The sequence below is a fragment of the Narcine bancroftii genome, chromosome 2 (genome assembly GCF_036971445.1).
Source record: "Narcine bancroftii isolate sNarBan1 chromosome 2, sNarBan1.hap1, whole genome shotgun sequence".
Classification (NCBI taxonomy): Eukaryota; Metazoa; Chordata; class Chondrichthyes; order Torpediniformes; family Narcinidae; genus Narcine; species Narcine bancroftii.
This window is the reverse complement of record NC_091470.1, coordinates 333,394,230-333,403,840: the sequence shown is the minus strand read 5'-3', so window position 1 is coordinate 333,403,840 and position 9,611 is coordinate 333,394,230.

The window sequence follows — 9,611 nt, the reverse complement described above, 5'->3', positions numbered from 1 at the left end:
GGAACAATGGACTTTATTACACAGAAGATTTGAGCTGGCCCGGATCCAAACTAGGGAAGTGCAGGGAAGGGAAAGTTGGTCCGACCTTTATGGCCTGGATCCCAGGGAAGGAGTCCAGGTAAGAGTGTCATCAGGGGGCAGGCCAGCCCAAGCCAATTAGCATATACAATCCATACTATTACATTCACACCCTCTTTTTAAACAGAAACCCCCCCACTCCCTTTTACACAACTAGAGGGATGGAAGAGAGAGAGGAGAAAAAGAAATTGCTAGAGGTTTAGCCGCACAGGTGACTTTCTCCTTCTGCTGGACCGCCGGAGGGCAGGCGTGTCTGAGCTCAGCTATTTAGGAGGGGAAGCAGTCCTAGGAGGGCAGGGGAAGGAGCAGTCAGGGCCAGGGGAATGCTTGAGGGCTCCTGGGAGGAAGGGGGATCTGATGCTTCCCAGGGGACCGACTCCTAGAGGAGAGCTGGGTGGCTCAGCCTCCAGTATTGCGTTCCTGTGTGGTGTGGTCTGCTCCGTGGGATGGGCTGTGCCAGGCAGGGCAGTTTCGGGATCCCTGGCCCTGACCAGGTCTCAGATAGGCACAGTGGGGTGGCCATTGGGGTATCTCACAAATGCATATTGAGGGTTGGCATGTATGAGGTGTACCGATTCCACCAGTGGATCCGTCTTATGGCCCCTCGCGTGTCTCCGTAGCAGGTCCAGCCCTAGGGTTGCCAGCCAAGGAGGAATGGAGGCACCATTCACCGATCTCCTTGGGAAAGCAAACAAACGTTCATGCGGGGTGGTGTTAGTCGTGGTGCACAGGAGTGATCAGATGGCGTGAAGCGCCTCGGGCAAGACATCCTGCCAGCGGGATACCAGCATGTTTTTGGACCTAAGGGCCAGGAGCACTCCTTTCCAGATGGTGGCGTTCTCCCTTTCCACTTGGCCATTATCCCTGAGGTTATAGCTGAAGGTCCTGCTGGTGGTTATGCCTCTGGCCAGGAAGTACTGTCGCAGTTCCTCACTCACGAACGAGGTCCCACGATCGCAGATGTACTCGGGGTACCCAAATAGGGTGAAGATACTGTGCAGCGCCTTGATGACCTTGGCCGAGGTCATATCCAGGAAGGGAATAGCAAAGGGGAACCTGGAGAACTCATCCACAACCATCACGAAGTTGACATTCCTATTTGTAGTGGGTAGAGGCCCTTGAAATTGATACTGAGTTGTTCAAAAGGGCATGTGACCTTGATGAGGTGTGCCTTTATGGGCTGGTAGAACTGCGGCTTACATTCAGCGCAGATCTGGCAGCACCTGGTCATGGACCGGAAGTCCTCAACGGAGTTCGGAAGGTTCCGAATCTTGACGAAGTGGTATAACCTTGTGACTCCGGGGTGGCACAAACTGTCATGGAGGGTCTGGAGACAGTCAAGATGCACACTGCCGCACGTCCCCCAGGATAGGGCATCTGGGGGATCGTTGAGTTTACTTGGTTGGTACAAAATGTCGATCCTCCACCTAAGAATCTTGTTGTTCTTGATTTTACCTCGCTGTTTAGTATTAAACATGAAGGCCACGGCCCTCTGGTCTGTCAGCAAGGTAAAATGTTTAACGGCCAGGTAATGACGCCAGTGGCACAACGCCTCAACGATCGCTTGGGCCTCCTTCTCGACCAAGGAGTGACGCACCTCAGGACTGTGTAGGGTGCGGGAGAAAAATGCTACTGGCCTGCCTACCTGGTTAAGAGTGGCGGCCAGTGCGAAATCAGAGGCATTGCTCTCCACCTTGAAATGGAATTAACTCATCTACGGCATGCATCATGGCCTTTGCGATGTCTCCTCGGATCTGGAAGAATGCAGCTTGGGCTTCCGCCGATAACGGGAAAGTTGTGGACTTAAAGGGGGAGGGCTTTATCAGCGTAATTGGGCACCCATTGTGCATAATAGGAAAACAGCCCCAGACATCTTTTCAGGGACTTTAGGGTGTTTGGGACTGGGAGCTCCATAAGGGGTCGCATGCGGTCGGGGTCCGGGGCTATGACACCATGTGCCACGGGACAACTGAGAAGGGCCAGAAGGTCTGTGTTGAACACACACTTGTCCTTATTGTACATCAAGTTGAGAGACTTGGCCGTACGCAAGAACTTAGCGAGGTTCATGTTATGGTCCCGTTGGTTGTGGCCACAGATGGTGACATTGTCGTGATACGGGAACGTCACCGCCAGCTTGTGCTCCTCCAACATCCAATCCATGACCCTCTGAAAAGCAGAGACACCGTTAGTAACACCAAAAGGCACCCATAGGAAGTGTAAAAAGTCTGCCATCAGCCTCAAAACCCATATAGAGCCGGTCACTCGGGCGAAGTGGGAGTTGATGATAAGCTGACTTGAGATCAATGGTCGAGAAGACTCTGTATTGTGCGACCTTATTGACCAAGTTGGCTATCCGGGATTATGCATCCAACTGGATGAAGCGGTTGATGGTTTGGCTATAATCAATCACCATCCGGGGCTTGCCTGCCCCTCTAACCACAAGTACCTGTGCTCTCCAGGGGCACCAAGAGTCACTGAACCTCGGACTGGATGAATGCCATATCCTCAGTGCTGTAGCTCCTGCTCTTGGTGACAATTGGTTTACAGTCCGGGGTGAGGTTTGCAAATAGTGATGGAGGGGCCACCTGCAGGGTGGTGAGACTGCAGGACAGTGTCGAATGCTGGGTGCTCAATTGGGGGGGGGGGGTGGTCCGTAAGCAGTGGGTTATAAATGGTGAGCAGAAGTTGGGGCCTCCCCAAACGCCATCGTCACATTCCTGAACTAACTCTGGAAATCAAGGCCCAGGAGGATCAGCGTGCAGAGCTGGGGCATGACCAACAATAAGAAGTCCTTATAACACTCCCCCACCCCCCTCCCCCCCCACCAACAGAGATGCTACACAGTACCCCCGGTCCGCTGGTCTTCCACTGCCATCAACACGGACCCGGTCATCGGCCAAATGGAGATCGAGAGTGTATGGGCCACCTCGGGTTGGATAAAACTTTCAGTACTGCCACTGTCGAAGAGGCGTTCGGTTTGTGCCCATTCACCTCAATCTGCATCATGGAGTTCGTAATCGGGTGAGGGCTAGCTTGGTCCAAGGTGATCGATGCCAAGATAGGTGTGTCGTCTTTGTCGTCGGTGGGGAGGCCCAATGCCCAAGATGGTGGCCTCCATGTTGACCATGCTACCAACGCCGGTGAAGAAGGCAGAAGTGACATCAATGGGGGTGGAAGTGATGTCGCTGGTGAGGGCTGTTGCTGCGCAGAGGATGGCAGTGGGAGTGGGTAAAATGGCGCTCGCCTTACTGCACACGCGGACAGCACCGGAAGCTCCTCAGCCATACACGCCATGCTGCTCTGAGATGGGGCTCTGGACCTGCAGACACGTTGGTAGTGGCCCTTTTTCCCACAGCACGTGCAGGTAGCTCCTTTCACAGGAGAGAGAGACATTGTGGATGTCTTGCCTGCTCACCGAAGTTGCACTTCGACAATCCCGGTGCTACTGCAGCCACAGTCTGGTCGGCCATCCCCGAAGCCAACTCCCAGGATGGCAGCCCTCATGGTGGCACGTACTGGGTAGGCCTGCTTCTGCCTGCGATCGACTCCACGTGGCGCTGGGCCAAGTCTAAGGTTCTGGCCAGTTGGATTGCCCATTTCAGCAGGAGTTTATCCATATATCCACTTACAGCACAGAACAGGCCAGTTCGGCCTCAAGGAGACGTTGTCGGATATAATCCGACCTCAACCCTGACACGCAAGCGTCCCAGACCAGGTCTTCCATGCACTTGGCCCCTGGCACCAAAACAGTGGGGTTCCCAAAACAGTCTTTTCCCAGTGTGATCAGGGCTCGAACGAAATCTTCAACTGACTCACCAGGCTGCTGCTTTCTGGATGCCAGGAGGTAACAGGAGTAGACCTTGTTGATCTTGGGCTTGTATAGTGTCCGTAGTTCAGCCATCACCTCTGAGTAGGTTGTGCAACTTCTAATGGCCTGGAAAGCTCTCTGGCCAACTCTTGCCTGTAGGAACTTCAGCCTCTTTTCGTCCAAATCGACCACTCCAGCAGCGGCCTTCAGGAAGTTGTTAAAGGAATTGACACACTGCTCAGAGTTCCGATGCACCTGGAACTTGGGGATCCACTTCTAGCCAATTGGGGTGCAGCAACTTCTCCATTACCAGAGACATTAAAATTTTTGTGCAATAAATTGTTGGGCACTATCAGTTGCCCCAACAATTGCAATGACAAAGACTTGAGGGGAACGATAGATTTTATTGCACAGAAGGCTTGAGCTGGCCCAGATCTAAACTAGGGAAGTGCAGGGAAGGGAAAGGCGGCCTGACCTTTATGGCCTGAGTCCCAGGAGAGGAGTCCAGGTAAGAATGTCATCAGGGGGTGGGCCAGCCTGAGCTCATTAGCATATACAATACATACCATTACACCATTGAAAATAAAATGAAATACTGTTACAAAGAGAGCCAGTCTAATTTAACTTTGGTGGCTGTTAGAAAAAGGGAATTTTTTTTAAATGGTCATAGCGATGCTCTCATCGTCTTACTCCATCTAGTGCCAGCAAGAGACCTCTCCAAATGGGGACTCTTACACACACCTTGTAGCCTTACCAATGGGGGTGCAGCTCTCTGCAAGTATTAATCCATCGCAAAACTACAGCTCCGGTTCAGTGTAGTGCACACCTTACCTGCAACACTTCCAGCCATGTCCACAGTAATATCTAGGGCTTAGACCACAAGGCAGAGAGAGAGAAAAGTGCTATGCATCGATGTTTTATACAATTCAAATCACTACTTCTAGCCAATAATGACCCTAGGAGATATAAATTAGCCAATGGCCAGAGTCCAACCTTGATTGACAGAAGATGTGACTTCCAAATAAGTTTCAGACAAGGAGGACATGTGACCACATTCCAGAGGCAGGGAGGCCACGTTTCTTTCACACACAACAGGAACATCAGCAAACTTGGTCGCCTCAGCCAAATTATCATAAATCAGGAATAACTGAGCCCAATCACTGATTACTGAGTTACCTCACTTGTTGCCAACCTTTGGAAGATTCTATCTTCTTACTGTTTGCTCTCTGTCCAACAAGCATTTCTCAATCCGTGTCATTATCCCCAATCCCATGTGCACTAACCTTTTTGATCAGCCTCCTATGTGGGATCCCATCAAAAGCCTTGAGAATATTCAAATACTCCACATCCACTTGATCTATTCTACTTTTCACCTGCTCAAAAAACATTGGCAAATTTGTCAAATAGGATGCCACTTTCAGAATCCATGCTGAATCTGCTCAATCCTATTGTTGTTTTCAAGATATTCTGTAGATAACAGCATTATAGATAACAGCACTACTTCTGATGTCAGGCTGATTGGCTTCTGTTTCAAGATGTTATGTAGATTACACCACAATGGATTAATGGATTACAGGCAACTTTTGACGTCAGGCTGACTGATTGGTTTCTTTGTTTTCTGCACCTCACCCCCCCCACCCCCCCCCCCCCCACCTCTCCTTTCTGAAACTGAGGGATCACATTTTTGTTGTCCGATCCACAGGCATGTACTGTAGAATTTTGGAAGATGCTAACTAGAGAATCTCTCATCTACATAGCCACTTATTTCAAAACTCATCAATCTAGGATTTGTTGGTTTTCAAGTTCTTCAATTTCTCCAGTAAACATTTTTTGACTACATATTTCCTACAGTTTCTCATTCTCACTATATGTTTGATTCCTGAAAATTTCTGGCAATTTTTTTTTGTCTTCTACTGGAAATACAAATATATGTTTAGTGGAACTTTATAGAAGATTTGTCTGATATAAAACATACATTCTATCTGACTTTAAGTGTCTGATGGGACAAAGTGGAAGAAGCACAACTCTGCACCTAACGTACAAGTCCAATGCTGGGACAATTTTATGAGGGTAGAGATGGTTACTGACTAGTAGGTTTACTGGGGTTTTGTAAATTGACACGTCTGTAGACAATCAATATTGTGCCATCATGGGTGTGTGTTGCATCTAAACCATTATGTGTCTCTCAGAAAGTGGCACAGAGTTAATCTGTGTGCAAACTCTGCAGGACCTACTGTCTTTGGCTTGGCTTCGCGGACGAAGATTTATGGAGGGGGTAAAAGTCCACGTCAGCTGCAGGCTCGTTTGTGGATGACAAGTCCGATGCGGGACAGGCCGACACGGTTTCAGCGGCTGCAGGGGAAAATTGGTTGGTTGGGGTTGGGTGTTGGGTTTTTCCTCCTTTGCCTTTTGTCAGTGAGGTGGGAGGACCTACTGTAAGCATATTGCAAATCATGGAGTCACAGAAAGATTTCAGCATGCAGGAGACTTCAATCTGTGGAACCCGGTCCAGATCTTCATCACGCCACTTTAGTCCAATCTCCATTTTTTTTGCCAATTCCTTTCCTTCAACTCCCTTTTGAACACTACAAATGAAACTGTCTCCAATACTCACCTGCTTTATGAAGGAACTTTAAATTGTAATGTTGACAGTAATGCCTACATCCCAAAGAGAATAAAAATAATCAACCCACTATTAGTTGGAAGACAGTTTGGTTTTAACAAATCCATGTTAGCTGTCTCTAATCAATCTGCACTTGTCCAAATGGCTTCTTTTAATCATCTCCCTGAATGTTTCTGGAACATTCCCCTATCACTTAGGTTAATTTTTTTTTAATTGAATTCATTCTTGCACCCTTTTCTTTGAACAATGGGGCAATATTTACAGTTTTCAATCCTGAGACAACATCCCTAAATCGGAGGCCAGGGTCTCTGCAATATGCCCTCCTTTCAGTTCCACTCCTATTTGCATAAACACAGACAGCACATCTGGTTATCTGAATATGGTTATTGAAATCTCAACAATAAGTTTCACAAATAATAGAACATAGAACATTATAGGTCATTCATCCCACGGTGGTGTCAACCTTATGTAAACCTACTCCACCACCATCTAATTTTTTTTTCCCTACCTCACACAAATAATCCTGACCATGACTGGCTGCATCACAGTCTGGTATGGGGACACCAGTGCCCCTGAATGTAAATTCCTGCAAAGGGTAGTGGACACAGCCCAGGACATCACAGGCAAAACCCTCCCCACTATTGAGTACATCTACTGCGAGCGGACAGCAGCAGCAATCATCAAGGATTCACACCACATGCTCTGTTCTCACTGCTGCCATCAGGAAAGAGGTACAGGAGTCACAACACTCGCACCACCAGGTTCGGGAACAGCTGCTACCCCTCCACCATCAAATTCTTCAACAACAAATTTAATCAGGACTCTTACTTGTGCACTTTATTGATTTTTTAAAATTCTCTCTGTATTGCACAGTCGGTTTGTTTAAATTCATTATCTGTTTACAGTTCTTTATTTGTTTACATATATACACTGTGTACAATTTTTTTTGCACTACCAATAAGTGGTAATTCTGCCTTGTCCGCAGAAAAAAGAATCTCAAGGTTGTATGTGATGTCATGTACGTACTCTGACAATAAATCTGAAATTGTCTAACAAGTCTAACACTGATCTTTGAATTTGAAGCTATGTTGAACTAAACGAGCATTCAAAATCATGGGAGGGAATACTCCATCCATAATAGTTGAGGCAGGGCCTCAAGGGCAAATATCATAGCCCAAATCAGGGAGAGAGACCCTAGGATTGAGATAAGGAGAATATTTTTTTCATTCAGCGAGTGATGAACCTTTAGACCTGAATGGTTGTGGAAGGTTAGTCTTTACGTTCATTCGAAATGAAGATTGACAGATTTCAAGGTACGAAGTAAATCAATTGATTTTGTGATAGAGCAGGAAAAGAGCAATGAGGTTGAAGATAAGTCATGATTTTTATGAGGCGGAGCTGACTTGAAGAGCTATATAGTCTAATCATTATCTCCAACACAAACCTAGAGTTTACATGCAGATGGACTGACTGGGGAACAGGATGAGCAAGGTACATTATCCTTTTAATATTTCAGTTTTCTTCATTTTAGTTAATTGTGTGTGCTGCTTTAAAGAAGTAGGCAGGAGGAAAAAATCTGTTCATTCATAGCAGGTGTGTTGTCCATTTGAAAGATCTGGAACTGGATTGCACAGCTCCCAGATGGACCATTTTAACTGTCTGCCAAGACCTCCAGAAACTTGGCATTACTGGGTTAGCCAGGATTTCAATTGAGTTCTGCAAGAAGAAACAAAGCCAATGAACCCAATGTTCTAATAAAACGGTTACTTAGTGCTGTTTAATTATGTATTAGCTTACCAGAGATGTAGCACTCTAAAGCCACTCTGAACAGATGACTTTTGTTGGAATATGGCCAGCTGCAGACAAAGATGACCCAATAGATCAGTTTTATGGATTTCTCCTTTCTTTCTGTCCCACAGTCAATTGCATTTCTGCCACTCCATCATCCATCAGTGCTCTTCTCACTCGAGAACGATGACTAGGGCTGCATGGTTTGCCTTTACAGCAACAACGATCAGGATTGAGGTTCGAATCCCGCACTGTCTGCAAGGAGTTTGTACATTCTCCCCATGTCTGTGTGGGTTTTCCCCGGGTGTTCTGGTTTCCTCCTACCATTCGAAATGTATCGGAGTTGTAGGATAATTGGGTGTAAATTGGGTGGCACGGACTTGTGGGCCAAAATGGCCTGTATTTCTAAATTTAAAATTAAATTATAAACTCTAACATTAGAAGCAGACATGATCATGGAATTGGACATTCCACGTGTGCTATGGGAAATCCCACCTTTATATATTATTAAAAAAGAGAACATATTTACAAAATCATGACCTCAATTCCCCAGCACAGCTTTCAAAGTTGCATTTATATTAGTTCACAGAATTGAAGACAACTTAGTGGAATTGCTCCGTGATCAATAGTCAACATACTGCCCTGTGGGAGAATCTGACCTCAGCAAAACATAACATGATGGGACTTTCTTTTGTGAGGTGCTGGTTCTAACGATAGTATCACATTGATTGTCAGCTTTTGAGTGGAATACAGTAAAACCTCTGGTATCTGGAATTCAAGCAACCAACAGCCTCAACACCAGAAAAAAACAATGAAGAAAAAAATAAGAATAAAATAATAGATAAAAAAGATGTAAGTTTAAAATTGTAAAAGTAAAAGTTCTCTAAAGTGACATATAAACTTTGGTGAAGATGGGAACAAATAGTAAGCCAGTGGAGCTGTTGTTTAAATAAAGTTGCGCGAAACAGCAATGTTTTCACCCAGAATGAAGTAGAGTATTTTTGTCTTTTAAATTGTTCATTCTTAATGCAGGTATATTAGTTAGGTCTTGTAAGAGTAAGCCTCAAGCAACCGGAAAATACACTGATCCGGTATCTACCAATCTCCATAGGTGCTGGATGCCTGGAGTTTTACTGTACTATGTAGAGCAAGGCAGCCCACTTGATTGGTACCCTCTCCACCACTGTAACAGTCATTCCTTCCACTGTAGACACATAATGGCTACAAATTGCACAGCAGGATACACCAACAGCTCCTTCCCAACTACCAGCTCTGCCACCAAGAAAGGCAATGATGCATGGGAGCACCTTCAGC